This window comes from Pongo pygmaeus, chromosome 7, assembly GCF_028885625.2.
Source record: "Pongo pygmaeus isolate AG05252 chromosome 7, NHGRI_mPonPyg2-v2.0_pri, whole genome shotgun sequence".
NCBI classification, from domain to species: Eukaryota; Metazoa; Chordata; class Mammalia; order Primates; family Hominidae; genus Pongo; species Pongo pygmaeus.
Genome location: NC_072380.2, coordinates 157,672,012 through 157,691,277, shown reverse-complemented (window position 1 = coordinate 157,691,277; position 19,266 = coordinate 157,672,012). Strand labels below are relative to the sequence as shown.

Here is a 19,266-nt window from a genome sequence, read left to right as displayed (position 1 = left end):
CACGAGCCGCCACAAGAAGGACTGAGGAACAGGGCAGCCCACGTTTTGAGAAGAATGGCTGTATTTCCAGAGTTGAAGAAAAGTGAAATCTCAGACTTGGGAAGCCCAACGTGGTTTGAGAGGGCAAAATTACACCAAACCACACCGAGACGTGTCAGATGGTAACTGCTCTGCACCAAAAGACACGGGAAGACACCGCTAACTCACAGGGTAGGTCCGCGCGGGAAGCCTCTGGCGCGGCGGCGGGGCGGGGCCAGGCGGCTCCCAGCATGCCGCGCGCGCCCTCCGCGGGACTCCGGCTCCCGGCATGCCGCGCGCCAGCGCATGCGTTATGCGGCCTCGCGAGGCAGTGCCCCCTGGCGGCGGGTGGTGTCCGCCGCGGGGGCGGAGCCGGAGGCGGGGGGTTGCGCTTGGTGACGGGAGGACGCGCGGCCGCCGCGCACTGGGCCGGCGGCGGCGGCGGCGGCGGCGGCGGAGGACGCCGACAGCACGGGCTGCCGCGGCAGCGGCGGCGGAGCAGCAGAGAGGCCGGGGAGCGGCGGGCGGCTCACGCGCGTCGCGCGGGCCGGGATGAGGGACTGTGGCGGCGCGGCCCGCGCGCAGCCGGCCGGTGAGAGCGCGGGCAGCGGGCGGTGGGCGGCGCGGGCCGGGAAGATGGCGGAGGGGCCGGCGCTGCGGTCCCCGTGGTGCTGGCCCAGCCTCGGCGGAGGCTCCAGGCCCGGCAGCGCGAGGAATCCAGGCCCGCGGCGACTGCAGCGGCGGGAGGGGCTGTGACTGGGCCGTGGAGGGAGGGGGCGTGGGTGTGCGGGGCCGGGCCGGGGGCGGGGGGGCGCGGAGGCTCGAGGTGCCAAGGCCGCGCGGGGCCCGGGTGCGCGCCGACGGGCCGGGCTGGGAGTGCGAGGGTGGGTGAGTGCGCGTGTGCCCGTCCCGAAGTGGGTGTGACTGTACCCTGTCCAGGGTGGGTTGTGTCCCTGCCCTAAGTGGGTGTGAGTGTGCCCGGCCCCAGTGTGGGTGTGGGTGTGCCCCTCTCCAGAGTGAGTGTGCCCCTGTCCACGGTGGGTATGAGTGTGCCCGGCCCGAGGGGAGTGTGGGTGTGTCCGGCCCCAGGGGGGGTGTGAGTGTGCTCCTGCCCGAGGGGGGTGTGTGCCTGGCCCTAGGTGGGTGTGAGTGTGCCCCTGCCCGAGGGGGGTGTGAGGGGACCCCGCCCGTGGTGGGTGTGGGTGCACGTGTGCCCAGCCTGAGCTCGGGGCACTGGCCGCATTCTCGGGCGCCTTCGGAGTGGGGACAAGGTGGGTGCCCGCCGGTCGGGGCTGGTGCCCGCGTCCTGAAGGGCGGCCCGGGTGCAGGGCTGCGGTGCGCTGCGGTGCGCTGCGGTGCAGCCTCGGGCTTTGTCCCCGGGGCGCAGGGAGCGGACATGGGCGTCTCCAGGTGGGGTCATGGCCGCCTGCGGGTGGGCTCTGCGGCCTCGCCTCTGCGGCAGGCGCGGGCTGGGGCTCTGGCGCTCGGAGCCTTCCTCTCCCCGTTGCCCCCCGAGCTGGAATTTCCTCGGTTGCTTCCCAGTTGCTGGAGTGCTGTGGGTGGAGGCGGCGTTCCGTGCCCAGGGCTGCGAGCGAGGCAGGCTGTGCATTTTGGGGCCCAGGACGTTTTTTATTTTAAAACGTGCAGCCGGCTCCTTGGCAGCTGTGGGTGTGTTCCGAGCCGCTTCCCACCAGCAGCTGCTGTGGGCGCTGCGCAGCTTGGGAAACGCAGCCGGGCCCCCTCCCCCTCAGTGCTGTAAGGGTTTAGCCAGACCTCCAGTGACCTCTGCTGAAAAACCTACAGTGGTGAGGCTTCTCGTGCGTCCTGGTGCAACAATACCGAGATTTGTCTTTTGAAGCCAGTGAGGGGAATTGGACGCTGCGTCCTAGGTGCCCTCTATAGACAGCAGGTGGTTCCGTCGGCAGCGCCCAATCCACAAGGAGCAAGGTGCGATTCTCGCGCCGGGGGAGGGAAAGGCGATTTGATAGGAGGTGTGGCTGTAAATCGAGGAGACTCATTCCATAAACCGCCCTGGGCGCAGGCTCTGTAGCCATAAATGCTTGGAGTGAATGAATGGGGGTGGCGCCTCGCTCCCTGCACTTGGTCTAGCCAGCTGTCTTGCTGAGAGGCAGGGGAGCAGAGTGGACAGGAGGGCGGGTTCTGGAGCCAGGCTGCCCGCCTCTGAGTCGCGACTCTTCTGTTTACTGGCTTTGTGGTCTTCGGCAAGGTCTCTGTGCCTTTGGCTTCTCATCTGTAAAATGGGAACACTAATAATATTGGCCTCATAGGGTTGTTTTGAGGACTCAGTCAATTAAGACTTGTGAAACACTTTGTTCCTGGCACATTGTGTTCTAGAAAGTTAGGAATTGTTATTACCGCCAAGATCTGGTGCTTCTGGGGTGCATGTGCTGGGTCAGTGGGTCTTTGGTTTCCCCAGCACTGCCAATGTAATGTAAACTTCCAGTTTACGTTAAGCTAGAAGTCTGTGGCGCTGGTTTCTCACACAAGAAAGCTGAGGTCATATTTGGATGAACACATGTTTATAAAGGTAAAAGAGAGACAAGCCTCACATACTTAGATGAATTATTATATAAGATTGTTTTAAGACGTTCTTAGAGAAAAATGGCCAGGTGCAGTGGCTCACGCCTGTAATGCCAGCACTTTGGGAAGCTGGGGCGAGCAGATCGCTCGAGGTCAGGAGTTCAAGATCAGCCTAACCAACATGGTGAAACCCCGTCTCTACTAAAAATACAAAAATTAGCTGGGTGTGGTGGCTCACGCCTGTAGTCCCAGCTACTCGGGAGGCTGAGGCAGGAGAATGGCGTGAACCCAGGAGGCGGAGCTTGCAGTGAGCCGAGATTGTGCCACTGCACTCCAGCCTGGGCGACAGAGCGAGACTGTCTCAAAAAAAAAAAAAAAAAAAGAATATTTTATTTTATTTTTATTTTTAATTTTTGAGACAGAGTTTCGCTCTGTCGCCCAGGCTGCAGTACAGTGGCACAATCTCGGCTCACTGCAAGCTCCGCCTCCTGGGTTCACGCCATTCTCCTGCCTCAGCCTCCCTAGTAGCTGGGACTACAGGCTCCTGCCAACACGACTGGCTAATTTTTTGTACTTTTAGTAGAGACGGGGTTTCACCATGTTAACCAGGATGGTCTCGATCTCCTGACCTCATGATCCGTCCGCCTCGGCTTCCCAAAGTGCTGGGATTACAGGCGTGAGCCACCGCGCCCAGCCAGTTTTTGCTTGTTTTTGAGACAGGGTCTCACTCTGCTGGCCAGGCTGGAGTGCAGTGGTGCGATCATGGCTCACTGCAGCCTCAACCTCCTGGGCTCAAGGCATCCTCCCACCTTAGCCTCCCAAGTAGCTGGGACTACAGGTGTGTGTCACCACACCTGGCTAATTTTTTTGTTCGGTTTTGTTTGTAGAGATGGGTTTTGCCATGTCACCCAGACTGGTCTCAAACTCCTGAGCTCAAGTGATCCACTTGCCTTGGCTTCCCAAAGTATTGTGATTACAGGCGTGAGCCACTGCGCCCAGCCTGCCGTTGTTGTTATACTTCTCAGTATTATCCTTGCAACAGAAAAGGTGATTTATTAAAATAAACATTAAGTGACAGGGAGGACATAACAGAAAGTGAGAAGGTGGAATCACCAGCAGTGTAACATTCTGCCTGCTAAGCTGTTGTGAGAAGTAAGATTTTTTTTTTTTTTTTTGAGACAGAGTCTTGCTCTGTTGCCCAGGCTGGAGTGCCGTGGTGTGATCTCTGCTCACTGCAAGCTCCGCCTCCCAGGTTCACGCCATTCTCCTTTCTCAGCCTCCCGAGTAGCTGGGACTACAGGCGCCTGCCACTGCGCCCGGCTAATTTTTTGTATTTTTAGTAGAAACGGGGTTTCACCATGTTAGCCAAGATGGTCTCGATATCCTGACCTCGTAATCTGCCCGCCTCAGCCTCCCAAAGTGCTGGGATTACAGGAGTGAGCCACCGCGCCTGGCCTTTTTTTTTTTTTTTTTTTGAGACGGAGTCTTGCTCTGTCGCCCAGGCTGGAGTGCCGTGGTGAGATCTGGGCTCGCTGTAAGCTCCGCCTCCCGGGTTCATGCCATTCTCCTGCCTCAGCCTCCCAAGTAGCTGGGACTACAGGCGCGCGCCACCACGCCCGGCTAATTTTTTTGTATTTTTAGTAGAGATGGGGTTTCACGGTGTTAGCCAGGATGGTCTCAATCTCCTGACCTCGTGATCCGCCCACCTCGGCCTCCCAAAGTGCTTGGATTACAGGCGTGAGCCACTGCGCCTGGTCGAGAAGTAAGATTTAACTTGCTTCAGAACATAGTGGAAAGATTCCCCATATTTCTCAAGGAGATGGTCCTCAAGTCTGGTCACCTCTTCCCTCTGTATTTTAGCTTTACCTTAGAAAATCACATCTCATCACCTTTACATTGTGTGACACAAAGATTAGGGAAAACCCTTCCACGTTTAGTAGAGTGTTTTGAGATTTGTGACATTTAAGGTGAGAATATTTAATGTTTAGAGAGTGGTAACACAAATAGCCTAAAATAGATTTTTAAATGCCCATCCCAGCTTTGTCTCCTACTTCTCTGCTGGGATGGGCTGTGGAAGCTGCATGCTACATGGAGAGTTGGCATGTCCTTGAACAATTTATCAACAGTAGTTTAGAGAATGCAGCCTCCTGGTAGGCTTGTACTGGCTTCTTTGGTGCTGTTGAAAAAAAGTCCATGAAATACGCTCTTATATTGAGACACCTACTTCTACTAGCAAAGCCTCTCTGCTGTGCCTCTTCATTGACTCACAGTCCTGCGTCATAGACCTTATGTGATCCGTCTCACAGTTAGCTTTGCGGGTGTCCTATAAAGACACCACAAGGCATGGCTCAAAAGAGCAGACTCTGGTGTTCAGCCTGTGGAGCAGACTCCCTCGCAGAGCTGGACAGACTCCCTCGCAGAGCTGGACTACCCTGCCTGGCTTGTCTCCTGTCCCTTCTCGTTACCTTTCTTGCTTCAGCAAGTGAAATCCTTACCCTCTGACACTGGCTGTCTCTGCTGCCACTGTGCTTGCTTTGTTGTGTCTTTCATCTGCCACTTAGACTTGTTCCGAAGTTTATCTGACAGGTCTTTGCTGTGCCCTGAGATTGAGTATGACCCTGACTTCCATGCCCTGGCCACACTGTTTCCACCTGCTGTGGTCCTCCTCCTCAGCTGGTCTGCACGCCAACTCCTCTGCCACATCTGCTGTGTTTGGTATCAAGACACCTGAGACCAGGATTTTGCAGGGGTAGTCGTCCCTAAAACTCATGTTGGTCACTGGTGCCTGCCATCCTGCTAACCCCCTGAAATGTGATGGTGACAAAATAATTTTATTATCATACATGTGTGAGTTTTGTTAACATGAAATAGCACCCCCTTCCATTGATAATCTTGTTATGAAACTCGTACCAGTCTTTGACACAGTTCGTGTATTGTGAAAAGAGATTATGGCCGCTATTATGATCCATTGGGTGGAATTTTTCTTGGTGCAACATTTGGTGTGTCTTTCCCCTCCTTTTCTTTTGCGTTTTTGGATTTCTGTGGGAAAAACCATAATATTTAGCATTAATAATTTTTTTTCAATTTTTTATGCAAGTGTTTTCCAAGTATTGTTTTGTAGTTTTAAAATCGAACATCTAATTTATACTCAGTTGTACTTACATTGTAGTGCCACAGACATGCTTTCAGGGAGCTTAAAAAGAAAAAATCTGCTACAGATATGAGTCCTTCTGTGATTAAAGGCCTAACCCGTGCTCCAGACCAGGGGTCAGTACACTGCAGCCCCACTGGCAGACTCCTCTGCCTGTTTTTGTAAATGAGGTTTTATTCAACAGCCGCACCTGTTTATTTCTGTATTGTCCATGGCTGCTCTGGCTGAACCGACTCCTTGTGCAGAGGCTGTGTGGCCCGCAAAGCCTAAACCCTTTGTTATCTGGCCCATTTACAGAAAAGTTTGCTTTAGAAGTTTAAAGGGGAGATAATTGCAGGGAGCCGCAGCAGTGAAGGGAGGCTTCAAGACGAGGTGGTCTTCTAGCTGAACCGTACTCAGTGGGATGTGAAGAGGGAAGAGTAGGGACATAGCACTGCAGACAGAAGTATTTTCACATTTTGGGAGCAAAGGTGAGAAGGTTGGTTATGTGTGGTTTCTAGCGGTTTAAAGGTTGTGTAAGGAATAATGGGAGATAAGGGTCATAATGAGAAGGTCTTTGAATTACAGTTAAAGGCTTTAGATTTTAATTTTCTTTTTGTTTTTGAGATGGAGTCTTGCTCTGTCGTCCAGGCTGGAGTGCAGTGGTGCGATCTCGGCTCACTGCAAGCTCCGCATCCCGGGTTCACGCCATTCTCCTGCCTCAGCCTCCCAAGTAGCTGGGACTACAGGCGCCCACCACCACGCCCGGCTAATTTTTTTGTATTTTTAGTAGAGACGGGGTTTCACCGTGTTAGCCAGGATGGTCTCGATCTCCAGACCTCGTGATCTGCCCGCCTCAGCCTCCCAAAGTGCTGGGATTACAGGCATGAGACACTGCGCCCGGCCTAGATTTTAATTTTCTAGCTAACAGGAGCCACTGCAGGCAGGTTTGTGAGCAGGGGATGTCCTGATTAATGGTTTAGGGAGATTTAATTGGCGATGTCCTGTAGGATGGGTTGGTGAAGGAAGAAATCCAAATCCGGGAGTTTACTGGACAGCTTTCTCCAGGGCGAGTTGCAGTAGCAACCCCAGCACTGCAGCGCTCACAGCAGCAGAGGCTGATTCCTGCTCGCGTTTCATTTGCTTGTGACTCTTTTCCAAGAGTCTTCATTTCCAGACCCAGGACCAGGCCTTGTATGGCACATGCTGTTTTTATGGCAAGAGAGTGGCAGAAACCTAGTGTCTTTTCCAGCACTATCCTGGACTGGCATCTCAGGGTCCACGGACCAAAGCAGGGTGTGACGCACAGCCTTCTTGTGGGGAAGGGTGAGCCCCTGCTCGGACGCTGTGCTGAATAGAGCTAAGGAGCCCGCACCTGCTGTCTGGGCCATCTCACGATGACTGAAGGTGCAGCTGGATGTCTCCCCTCAGCCGCAGACGCTGGTCGCTGGAGCTGGCCACCATGCACGAGAGCCCCTGAGGCGGCTCAGACTCAGCACCCATGTTCACTTCTGGCCTCAACCCTTTGGGACTTTGGGACCTCCATCTGCTTAGTCACCACCTAGAAGTTTGGCATGCTGGGTCCTCCTCTCAGCTGCCATGCGAGCTGCCATGCGGTACGGCTCCAGGTCCTCTTGCTAGTTCCCCCTGAACAGTGATCAGAACCCCTGCCTGAGCGGGACCTGCGCCATGTCCCTCCTGCACTAGGCTGTGCTTCCTGGGGCTCCCCTGCCGCAGCCTTGAGCCACTCCCCTGTCTCTGCCACACAGGGCAGTGGTCTCCCCAGGGGTGATTCTGACACCACTCCCCGCCCCCCGTGCCACATTTGGCAATATTTGGAGACATTTTTGGTTGTCCCAACTAGGAAGGGATGGCCAAGGATTTGTGGAGGCCAGGGATGCTGTTGAAATCCTACAGTGCACGGGATGGCGCCAGGCTCAGAGCGTCTAGGCGAGTGACTCTGCTGCCTGGCTCTCCTCCCTGGCTCCCCAGTGCTTCCTGGGCCATGCTCCACAGCGCTGCGTGACCCCAACCTACTCTGCTCTCCAGAAAAACTGCCATGTGGTCATGGGCCAAGCCTTTCTTGGCGTCCCTCCTTCCAAAACTAAGCCAAGCTCACCGGTTCCTTCAGCCCTTTGACTCAGACTCAGGTAATGTCCGTGGGAGCGCCTCCTGGATCGCTGCCTTGTCCTCAGGTGCTCCACCCCCTCTCGTAGTGCTCTAGGTGGTGCTTTTGGTCACTGCACAATCACATAATATTTTCTCCCCTCCGGACTGGGAAGTCCTTGAGGGCAACAGATACATTTGTATTTTCTTTTTTTTTTTTTAGAGAGAGTCAGGGTGGGTTGCCCAGGCTGGAGTGCAGTGGTATGATCACAGCTCACTGCAGCCTCCATCTCCTGGGCTCAAGTGATCCTCCCACCTTGGCCTCAGAAAGTGCCGGGATTGTAGACATGAGCCATGGCACCTGGCTGCTTGTGTTCTGAATGTCTTGCTGCAGATTGCAACATTTTCTTTGAGCACTGGCTTCAGTAAAGATGATTGGGTTTAGGATGGGGAGTTGCCCTCAGAGAATGGCTGGCACAGCAGGGGGAGGGACTCCTTGACACATTTCCCACGTCCACTGCTTCCATCTTCCTGGGCCTCTCTTGTAACTTGCTTTCCTAAGTATAAATGTCTGGATTCTCACAGATTCTCTTTATTTTTGCTTCCTAGAAAGTTTCAATTTTGTTTATTAACATTTTTGAGCAGATAATATACGTGGTTCAAAAGTACAAAGGGAGCTCAGTGAAGCCTCCTAGTCTCTACCCTGGAACCTGGTTCCCCTGGAAGCTTTGCTGGACCAGCTTCTTGTGTGTCCTTCTAGAGATACTTTGTAACTTTGCAAGCAAACAAGTGTATGTGTTCTTTTTTTTCCTTACCCTTTTCTTTTTAAAAAGTTTCTGAACCTTGCCTTTTTCAACTATGTTTGAGAGATCTTTCCATATCAGTACATTTTCCAGTACATTCTTTCCATGGCTGCACTGTATTCGGCTGTATGGAGGTGCTGTGGAATTTTCGTGCAGTTACGAGCAAGGCTATAGGCACAGTGTTTCCCAAATGTACCTGTAGGACCCATTTTAGAAATAGCATCTCTTTCTTCAATCACCGTTTATTCCGTCACATCAGGGTTTGCTTTTGTCTCTTAGTGTCTTTATTTCTGCACTTCCTTTGGTCATTTATTTCTCCTAATTATCTCATCTCTCTATATTTTAAATAATATAGTAGGTCAAATTAAATGAGTGTCTCAGTTGGAAACTGGTTCACCTTTTGTGTGTTCTTTTGGTTGAGTGACTGGAAATATACACGTCCACGCAGAAACTTGTCCATGAGTGTTCACAGCAGCCAGAAAGTGGAGACAACCTAAATGTCCATCAACGGATGAATGGATAAACACAATGTGATCCATTCCTGCAATGGAATATTATTTGGCAATAAAAGGAAGTGAGTTACTGATTCATGTTATAACGTGTGTGAACCTTAAAAATATGCAGGCCAGGCGCGGTGGCTCAGGCCTCTAATCCCAGCACTTTGGGAGGCCGAGGCGGGCGGATCACGAGGTCAAGAGATGGAGACCATCCTGACCAACATGGTGAAACCCTGTCTATACTAAAAATACAAAAATTAGCTGGGCGTGGAGATGAGAGGTGACAACGTGCTAGCAGCACTCGCTCGCGCTCGGCGCCTCCTCGGCGTCCGCTCTGGCCACGCTCGAGGAGCCCTTCAGCCTGCTGCTGCGCTGTGGGGGCCTCTCTCTGGGGCTGGCCGAGGCCAGAGCCGGCTCCCTCTGCTCGCAGGGAGGTGTAGAGGGAGAGGCGTGGGCGGGAGCCGGGGCTGTGGCTGGCGCCTGCTGGGCTTGATCTGGGAGGAGCTCCCTCTGGGCTGCTAGAGTGCCCTGGCTAAGTGCTGGAGTGCCCGGGCAAAGTCCCACCATTGAGAGGTGAAGCCGGCTGGGCTTCTGGGTGGGGTGGGGACTTGGAGAACTTTTCTGTCTAGCTAAAGGTTTGTAAACACACCAATCAGTAGTCTATGTCTACCTAAAGGTTTGTAAACGCACCAATCAGCAATCTGTGTCTAGCTCAAGGTTTGTAAACGCACCAGTCAAGCACCCTGTGTCTAGCTCAAGGTTTGTAAATGCACCAATCAGTGCTCTGTGTCTAGCTAATCTAGTGGGGACTTGGAGAACTTTTGTGTCTAGCTAAAGTATTGTAAATGCACCAATCAGCACTCTGTGTTTAGCTGAAGGTTTGTAATCAGCACCCTGTCAAAACGGACCAATCAGCTCTCTGTAAAATGGGCCAATCAGCTCTCTGTAAAATGGACCAATCAGTAGGATGTAGGTGGAGCCAGATAAGGGACTAAAAGGAGGCCACCCAAGCCAGCAGCGGCAATCGGCTGGGGTCCCCTTCCATGCTGTGGTAGCTTTGTTCTTTCGCTCTTTGCACTAAATCTTGCTGGTGCTCACTCTTTGGGTCCACGCCGCCTTTATGAGCTGTAACACTCACCGTGAAGGTCTGCAGCTTCACTCCTGAAGCCAGCAAGACCAGGAACCCACTGGGAGGGAAGAACAACTCCTGACAGGAGGAAGGAACAACCCTGGACACGCTACCTTTATGAACTGTAACACTCACCGCCAAGGTCTGCAGCTTCACTCCTGAGGCCAGCGAGACCACAAACCCACCAGAAGGAATGAACAACTCCAGATGCACCTCCTTTAAGAACTGTAATGCTAACCACGAAGGTCTGCAGTTTCACTCCTGAAGTCAGCAAGACCACAAGCCCACCAGAAGGAACAAACTCCGGACATACCATCTTTAAGAGCTGTAACACTCACCGCGAGGGTCCGCGGCTTCATTCTTGAAGTCAGCAAGACCAAGAACCCGCCAATTCCGGACACAGTGGTGTACCGGGAGGCAGAGGTTACAGTTAGCCGAGATCATGCCACTGCACTGTAGCCTGGCGACAGAGTTAAGACTCTGTCTCAAAAAAAAAAAAAAAAAATGCTAAGTGAAAGAAGCTGGAAACACACTGTATGATTCTAATGGCATTGGTGGCTTGTCTGGAGTGGCTGCTGCCATGACGCTGGCTGCAGCTGGGGAGGCCTGGGGCTGCATGGTCCACGGAGCTGGTGGGAACTGGGAACAGGCAGGAGCCGCACCCCCTTCCAAGTTGGAGGGGTGGGAGCCTGGCCCTCCTGGGCACAGCTGCAGCTGTCCAGCTGTGGCTGTGGACCCAGACATCCCTGCTTTCTCGGGGACTCAGGAAGCCCCCCTTCCCCTGCAGACTCAGAAGCAGGCCAGCCTGCTCCCACTGCCTGGCCTCTCTCTGCTCCTGGTGCCCACGTCAATTTTGGAACAAAGTTGAGGCTGAGCCCAGGCACTGTTGCAACCTGGCCAGGTGTGCATGCACTTGGGGCAAAACTGACATGCCAGCCCCCTGCCTTCTCGGCCGCCTTTGGACTTTGGGTGCCGACGAGTGAGCACAGGAAGGAGCCCAAGGAGGGGCTGAGGGCAGCTTGGCTCAGGCCTGCAGGAGCCCCTCAGCACGAATAGCCTGGACACCATGGACGGCAGGTTGATGGCAGCAGGAGGCAGACAGGCTCCTGAGTGGAAAGGAGCAGGTCCCTGGTGAGGCCCCATGTTCAAGTCAGGGACAGCCTGAAGCCTGGGGGCTGGGCTGCCAGTTCCATGGACCAGAGTAAGAGTTTATGGTGCTTTTTCTGGGCTTGCCCACGGCCACCCATGAACTAATCAGCACGTACTTTCTCCCCCCTGAAGCCCATAAAAACCCTGGACTCAGCCAGACTCAGGCAAACAACAGGACAGCCTGCCTGCAGATAGGATAGGTGCTAACCAGTCCGAGTCTCCTCTCTGCTGAGACCTGAACAGTCGTCAGGACAACCCGTATGCGGAAAGGAGCTACCCACTGTGGGTCTCCCGAGAGCTGTTCTGTCGCACAGTGAAGCTCCTCTCCACCTTGCTTACTCTCCAGTTGTTCACATACCTCATTCTTCCTGGACATGTGACAAGAACTTGGGACCTGCTGAATGGTGGGACTAAATGAGCTGCAACACAAACAGGGCTGAAACACACACTCCCCCGACCACTGCCCCCCACCACTCACCACGTTGCAGGTAATGAAAAGGAGAGAAGAGCTGCAGCACTTTGGGGATCCCAGACCTAGGGTCTCCTCAAGCCAGGGCTGTGACACCCTCTTTGGGGTTCTGTGGTTCCCGGCATCTCCAGGCTTCCGAATACCACTGCATTCCCCTCATCCAGATACAGGTGCCCACAGTGGAAGCCACGTGCAGTACATCTGGTCAAGCCGCAGCCTCGCGCAGAGCTGGCACCTGGAGAAGCCTGCCCCACTGCAGCCGGCATGCCTGGCTATGCACGGTGGCCTGACCCAGCGCTTGCTTGCCCACACACCCCTTGCGACTTTGCGCCTGGCTTGCACTTGGCAGGTGTGGGATCTGGGCCGGTAGTGCGAGCTGAGCACAACCTGTCAGGCTGAGTGGGTGGAATGATCCCAGTGGGCATGAGCAATACTCAGGCAGAAGGTGCCATTGGCCACAGCGGCTTCTGGCTGGTGAAGCAACACCCCAAGGATCTCATGACAATTCCGTTTATGTGAAGTGTCCAGAAGAAGTGAATCTGTAGAGATAGAAAGTAGATTAGTGGTTGCCAAGGGCTGGGGGATGACAGCCAAGAGGTATGGAATTTCTTTTAGCATAATGAAAATATTTTAAAGTTGACTGTGGTGAACGTGCACATATCTGTGAATATACTAAAAATAACCTAAAATCATATACTTTAATTGGGTGAATTGTATGTAATGTGAATTCTATCTCAATGAAGCTGTTAAAAACAGGAGTGACTAGGATTTTTCAGAAGAGAACATTCCAAGGTGAGAGTCAGAAGGCTGCATGCCCACAGAGGGCCTTGGTGCCGATGTGTTCCTGGGGGCTGTGGCAAGGCGATGAGTCCCTGATCAGTTTCTTTTCTTTCTTCCTCTTTTTTTTTTTTTTTTTTTTTTGAGACAGGTTCTCGATCTATCACGCATGCCAGGGGGCAGTGGCATGATCTCTGCTCACTGTATCTTTGACCTCCTGGGCTCAAGTGATCCTCCTGCCTCAGCCTTCCAAGTAGCTGGAACAATAGGTGCATGTCACCATGCCCAGCTAATTTTTGTAATTTTTGTAGAGGCGGGATTTCACCCTGTTACCCAGGCTGGTTTTGAACTCTTGGGCTCAAGTGATCCTCCCGCTTCTGTCTCCCAAAGTGCTGGGATTACAGGCATGAACCACTGTGCCTGGCCCCTGATCAGTGTCAAATTTCAGGTGGTAGCAGATGCTACACTGGTCTCCGTGCAGAAGACTTGAGTTAAACATTGACTTAATCGCTGCCTGTGTGATTGAGCGCAGATAAGTGAGTTAAGCACTCGAGCTCTCATCTGCAGATAAGATGCTTGTCCTGCTTATTTGTTCAAGGTTGATGTGAAGCTGAAGAATGGCTGAGTCTCAGTGGGTTCTGTAAATTACTGTTATTTGTGTATAATAGGAGTTTTAAAAATTAATGTCAACACTAAGAGGCTGATGAACCAGCCTCTTGCAGGCTGGTCTAAGCGCACACAGAGCACAGTTGATGGCAGTGTAGACAGATGTGAGGCGTGGGAGCACCACTGTCTCCCCAGCTCCTGGCAGCCAGGGTGCTGGACACAGGGTCCAGAACCCCTTGTCTGGCCAACAATGTTTAAGTCTATTTTCCTTTCTTGCCATGCTCCTTTCATCTTTTCTGCTTTTTCTCTTGATTATTACTGTAAACTACTAGAGGCCCCAACACTGTCCAGGCAGAGTGGCTGATGCTTCCTTCGTGGGTTGAGTTTACTGTTAGCCTTGAGATACTCCTAGTGGTTTTCCGTTACAGTCCCTTCAAGCATTCCCTGTGATCACAGTGGTGGCCAGCATGTTCCTCCTGGCACTCAGAGCTGTGCTGAAGCCTCTGCAGTGTAAGTTTTCCCGGAATCTGACTGCCTGCTGCATGTGTGGCTGATAAAGGGGAGCAGCTTCTGAAACTCTAGGTGCTGTTTCTATTTAATTGCAGCTGTGTTGACCTTTTATTTTCTATTCAGAATTCAGCCGTGCTGTGGAAATTCCTACATCTGGGAGGGGGTAGTGCTGTGACGTCCCTGAGACCCTCGTTTACAGCATGTGCCGGAATCACAGACGGCGTCCAGGAACAGTGTGGGGCTTTCTGCCCAAGGCCACTGGGACCCAGGATGAGCCTCACTTGGGCAGAGCCCGTCTCCATTGCTCTGGCAGGGCTCTCACACCTGGTCTTGTGTTTGCCAGGCCCACCCACACTCATCTCGCCCCTATCTCTACTGTCGCCTGTATGTGCCAACCACTTGCCAGTCAGATACCCCCGACAGGGAGGAGACAGACCAGGCCTCTGGTGGGGGACACGGGAGTGAGTTGTGCTAACATCCTGTGGACAGCAGAGGTGGCTGTGTGCCTGGGGTCATAGGGAGAACCCTAGGGTGGCTGGCCGGGAGGGGTGTGGAGTTCAGGTAGGCTTTCTGGAGAAGGGGTGTCTTGTCTGGAAAGGAGGAATATCGGCAGCTGAGCCTTGGGCCATTCACCAGGCGCAAAAAGAGCGCACCTCAGGCGGGAGGGATGTGCAGCCGGAGCCAGCAGCTCTGTGTGACTGGAGTGCCTGGCGAGAGCCCAGGTGAGCAGGCATCTCGGGGTCAGTGAGCAGGTGGGAGGCTGGTGTTTGCAGCGTGTAGAGTGAGACTGTCTCCTGAAGGGGAGCACTTCTCAGCTTGAGCCCCACCTTCGGAGTCAACATGCAGTTAGGAAGAGTGAAGGGGTTGGCAATAGCTTCTTTCTAACTCCAGCTTTATTCGTTCATTTCTTTTGCGGAAAACATCAGAACTTATGTGAAGTTATTATCCACCCTTGACGCATTCTGATGTATTTTAAATGGTAAGTCATTTGCAGAATTGGCCTGTTGGTGACCCTGTGCCCCTGGCTGGGAGATGCTGCAGGGCAGAGACTCTTGTCAGTGACCTGCAGAGCCTGGCATGGGCCCCAGGTGCAAGGATGAGACACCTGACATAGGCCTCATTCCACAGAGAGAACTGACATTAGGGTTTACAAACTGGAATTAATTAGCATGTGCTTGGTATGTGAAGGGCCCTGGTTGGGTATTGGGAGAAGCTTGGCGGCCCTGAGGCTTGGCAGCACTGCGTGTGCTGAGTGTGAGCACATGTGTGTGGTGGGGGTCTCTGGTGTGGGAGGAGGGAGCAGCACCACGCAGCGTCGTCAGAGCTGGATTGGGTGGTCGTGCCTTTCTGGTCATCCATTCCATGGATAACTGAGTGCCGGTGAGTGGTGCTGGGGGCTGGTAGTGCAGAGGTAAAGCATTTGTCTCTTGAAGCTCAGAGTCTAGTGCAGGTAACAGATACACACAGTGGGCAACTGCAGTGTGTGGTCTGAGTGCTGATCAGTGGTGCTGGGGGCTGGCAGTGCAGGGGTAAAGCGTTTGTCTCTTGAAGCTCTGAGTCTAGTGCAGGGAACAGATACACACAGTGGGCAACTGAGGTGTGTGATCTGAAGGACGGGGATGAGGCTGTGAGAGCAAATCTAGCGTGCTTCATTTAGATGAGGAGCTCAGGGCAAGCCTCCAGGAGGGAGATTGAGTCTGGGGCCTGCAGGAGATGGTGGGGATCAGCTCCTGTGGCAGCCCTGGGGTAGCAGGACTGGATGGCAGGAGCCCAGGGAGCCTGGAGCAGGGTGGGGGGTGGGACAAGTGAGGCAGCCAGCCAGACTGCACCAAGGGCCCACCCAAAATAGTCTTCTTGAAGCCTCACCCAGGCTTTTGTGTCAGGAGCACATCAAGGAGACTGACAGGAAATACAGAAATGGTTGAGCCACCTGTGGTTCAGGTGAATGACAGTGGGGCTGAGGCTGAGGGGAGATGGCAGAGGTGTGGGATTCAGAGGTTCGATGGCCCGGTGGGGAGGATGATGGGAGGGGTGTGGTGAACCCGGGCACAGCCTCCTTGTCCCAGGCGCTGATCCTGCTTCCCGGTACGCTCTAGCATGCGTCCGAGCTCTGTTGCTTTTTATTGCTGAGGGACGTTCTGTTGTACGGGTCAACCCCATTTCCTTTAGACTTTCATCCATTGCTGGGCATTTGAGTTGTTTCCACATTTGACTATTATGAATATTTGTGTAGTTGCTGGGTCATATGGTAATTCTATGTTTACTTTTGAGGAAATGCCAAACTGTTTTCCAAAGCAGCTGCCCCGTTCTACGTTCCCACAGCGATACATAAGGTTCCAATGTTTCCACATCCTTGACAATACTTGTGATTGTTCATCCTTCTGATAAAAGCCATCTCAGTGGATGTGAAGTGACATCTCAGTGATTTTTATTTGTATTTCCCCAATGGCTAATGATGTTGAACATCTTTTTTGTGTTTGTTGACCATTTGTTCATCATCTTTGTAGAAATGTCTATTCGTATCCTGTCCCATTTTTCAAATGGGCTACTTATCCTTTATGACTGAGTTATGTGTTTTTTATATATTCTGTATACAAGTGCCGGATCAGATATATACAATTTATAAATGTGTTCTTCCATTCTGTGGGTTATTTTTTTCTTTATTTTTTGCAGTACATAAGGCCTTGGAATTTTTATCTTTCTTTTTTTCTTTTTTTATTTTTTTGAGACAGAGTTTTGCTCTATCATCCAGGCTGGAGTGCGGTGGTGTGATCTTGGCTCACTGCAAGCTCCGTCTCCTGGGTTCACGCCATTCTCCTGCCTCAGCCTCCCGAGTAGCTGGGACTACAGGTGCCTGCCACCACGCCCGGCTAATTTTCCGTATTTTTAGTAGAGATGGGGTTTCACTGTGTTAGCCAGGATGGTCTAAAATCTCCTGACCTCGTGATCCACCCACCTCGGCCTCCCAAAGTGCTGGGATTACAGGCGTGAGCCACTACGCCTGGCTGGAATTTTTATCTTTCTTGATGGTATCATTTGAAGCACAAAAGTTTTTTAATTTTGATAGAAATAATTGTTATTGGTGGTGGTGGTGGTGGTGGTGGTGGTGGTGGTGGTGGTGCTTTTACTTTTATATTACAGCTAAAAAATCATTGCTTAACCCAACATCATAAAGATTTACTCCTGGCTGGACATGGTGGCTCATGCCTGTAATCCCAGCACTTTGGGAGGCTAAGGTGGGTGGATTACAAAGTCAGGAGTTCGAGACCAGTCTGGCCAATATGGTAAAACCCTGTCTCTTCTAAAAAATGCAAAAATTATCCCAGTATGGTGGCACACACCTATAGTCCCAGCTACTCAGGAGGCTGAGGCAGGAGAATCACTTGAACCTGGGAGGCGGAGTTTGCAGTGAGCCGAGATTGCACCACTGCACTCCAGCCTAGGCGACAGAGTGAGACTGTGTTTAAAAAAAATATATATATATATATATATATATATATTTATTCCTGCTCAGGTGCAGTGGCTTGTGCCTGTATTCCCAGCACTTTGTGAGGCCTAGATGGGAGGATCACTTGAGGCCAGGAGTTCAAGACCAGCCTGGGCAACATAGCGAGACCCCATCTCTACAAAAAATAGAATTAGCCAGGTGTGGTGCACACCTGTAGCCTTAGCTCCTTGGGAAGCTGAGGCAGGAGGATTGCTTGAATCCAGAAGTTTGATGCTGCATCAGCTGTGGAAGCCCCACTGTACTCCAGCCAGGGTAACAGAGCAAGACTCTGTCTCAAATTAAAAAAAAAAAAAAAAAGATTTACTTGTGTGTTTTCTTCTAAGTTTTATAGTTTTGGACTTACCTGTACATTTCTATATTTTTTTTAATTTTTTTTTTCTTAGAGTCTTACTATGTTGCCCAGGCTGATCTCGAACTCCTGGCCTCAAGCAACCGTCCCACCTCACCCTCCCAAAGTGTTGGGATTATCAGCATGAGCCACTGTGCCTGGCTTACATTTCTATTTTTATACATTGCTTTATATCATTTTGATATACATTTAGGTGTTTGATCCATTTTGAGTTAATTTTGTTCATGTGTGAGGTAAGGTCCTGCTTTGCTTTTTTAACATGGTCGCTTGGCACCATGTGTTGGAGAGATTGTTCTTTCTTTCTGTCATTGAAATGTCTTGGCACCTTTGTCAAAAATTACTTGATCATAAATTTGAGGGTTTATATCTGAACTCAACTCTGTGCTGTTGTCCTGTGTGTCCTCATGCCCATGCCACACTGTCTTAATTATGGTAGCTTTGTGAGAAGTTTCAAGTCAGAAGGTGTATCCCATTTTGTTCTTTTTCGAGATTGTTTTGGCTATCCTGGTGGGTCCCTTGAATTTCCATATGAACTTCAGCCTGTCAGTTTCCTCAAAAAAGCAAGCTCGTTGTTTTGTTTTTTTGTTTGTTTGTTTGTTTTTTCCAGCAAGCTTGACTTAGATAAGGATCTATTAAATTCTGTTGATCAGTCTGGAGTGTTCTGCCATCTTACTAATGTTGTCTTTCATTCCATGAACATGGAATGTCTTACCATTTATTTAGGACTTCTTTAATTTCTTTCAACAATGTTTTGTAGTTTTCAGTATATAAGTGCATTTCTTTTGTTAAATTGATTCCTAAATATTTTACTCCTTCTGATGTTATTCTAAATGGAATTGTTTTCTTAACCTTATTTTCAGAGTTTTTCATTGCTAATGAGTCTTCTAAAAAATACTTCCTGTTCCTGCTAAGTATTGGTTTTTATTTTTTGTTTTGTTTTGTTTTGAGACAGTCTCACTCTGTCACCACCCATGATGGAGTGCAGTGGCGCGATTTTGACTCACTGCAGCCTCAATCTCCTGGGCTCAAGCTCTCCTCCCACCTCAGCCTCCTGAGTAGCTGGAACTACAGGTGCATGCCACTGTGCTCAGCTAATTTTTGTATTTTTGTAGGGACAGGATTTTGCCATGTTGTCCAGGCGGGTCTCAAACTCCTGGGCTCAAGCAGTCCTTCTGCCTCGGCCTCCCAAAGTACTGGGACTACAGGTGTAAGCCACTGCACCTGGCCTTAAAATTTCCTTTCTGAAAAAATGGGGAGGAAACAAATATATATAACTTCTATTCCATCCTCTAGTGTGCCAGTTTTTAGGGGACCAAGAATTCACTAGCTTTTTTGCTTCCTGAATGGAAGTTAAAAAAAAGGCTGTGAACACAATTCCATGAAGCACATACTGGCATTTTCAGCTCGCCCAATGGTTTGAACATTGCTTTGTCAGAAGAAGCCATAACTCTCCATAAAGTCTAGGAAAAATGTTTTGAAGATAAATGTTGCCCATTTTCATTGCTGTTAGCATTGTTGCTGTAATCTGATGCTTATGCTCTGAACACATTCTGTGTTTTTATATAATTTATACCTCTGAACAATGCATGCAGTGGGTGCTCTTGGTCCTGTTTCATAGATGAGGAAACCAAGGTTGGAGAGGGCTGTGACCCGCCAGGGTCATGCAACTAGTAG

The 19,266-nt window shown here is 51.4% G+C and overlaps 1 protein-coding gene across 4 annotated transcripts in view; it reads left to right on the top strand.

Annotated features, from left to right (window-relative positions):
* The first annotated feature begins 415 nt into the window (after window positions 1-415).
* The window catches only part of ARHGAP39 (Rho GTPase activating protein 39), a 157,356-nt gene continuing 138,505 nt past the window's right edge, over window positions 416-19,266 (top strand). For 3 of the 4 annotated variants that reach the window (XM_054499347.2, XM_054499344.2, XM_054499340.2), the window contains exon 1: window positions 419-610. The gene's annotated coding sequence lies outside the window, so the exon portion shown is untranslated. Of the gene's footprint in view, window positions 611-19,266 lie in introns of all 4 variants that reach the window. The other variant, XR_008504250.2, reaches the window with a different exon arrangement.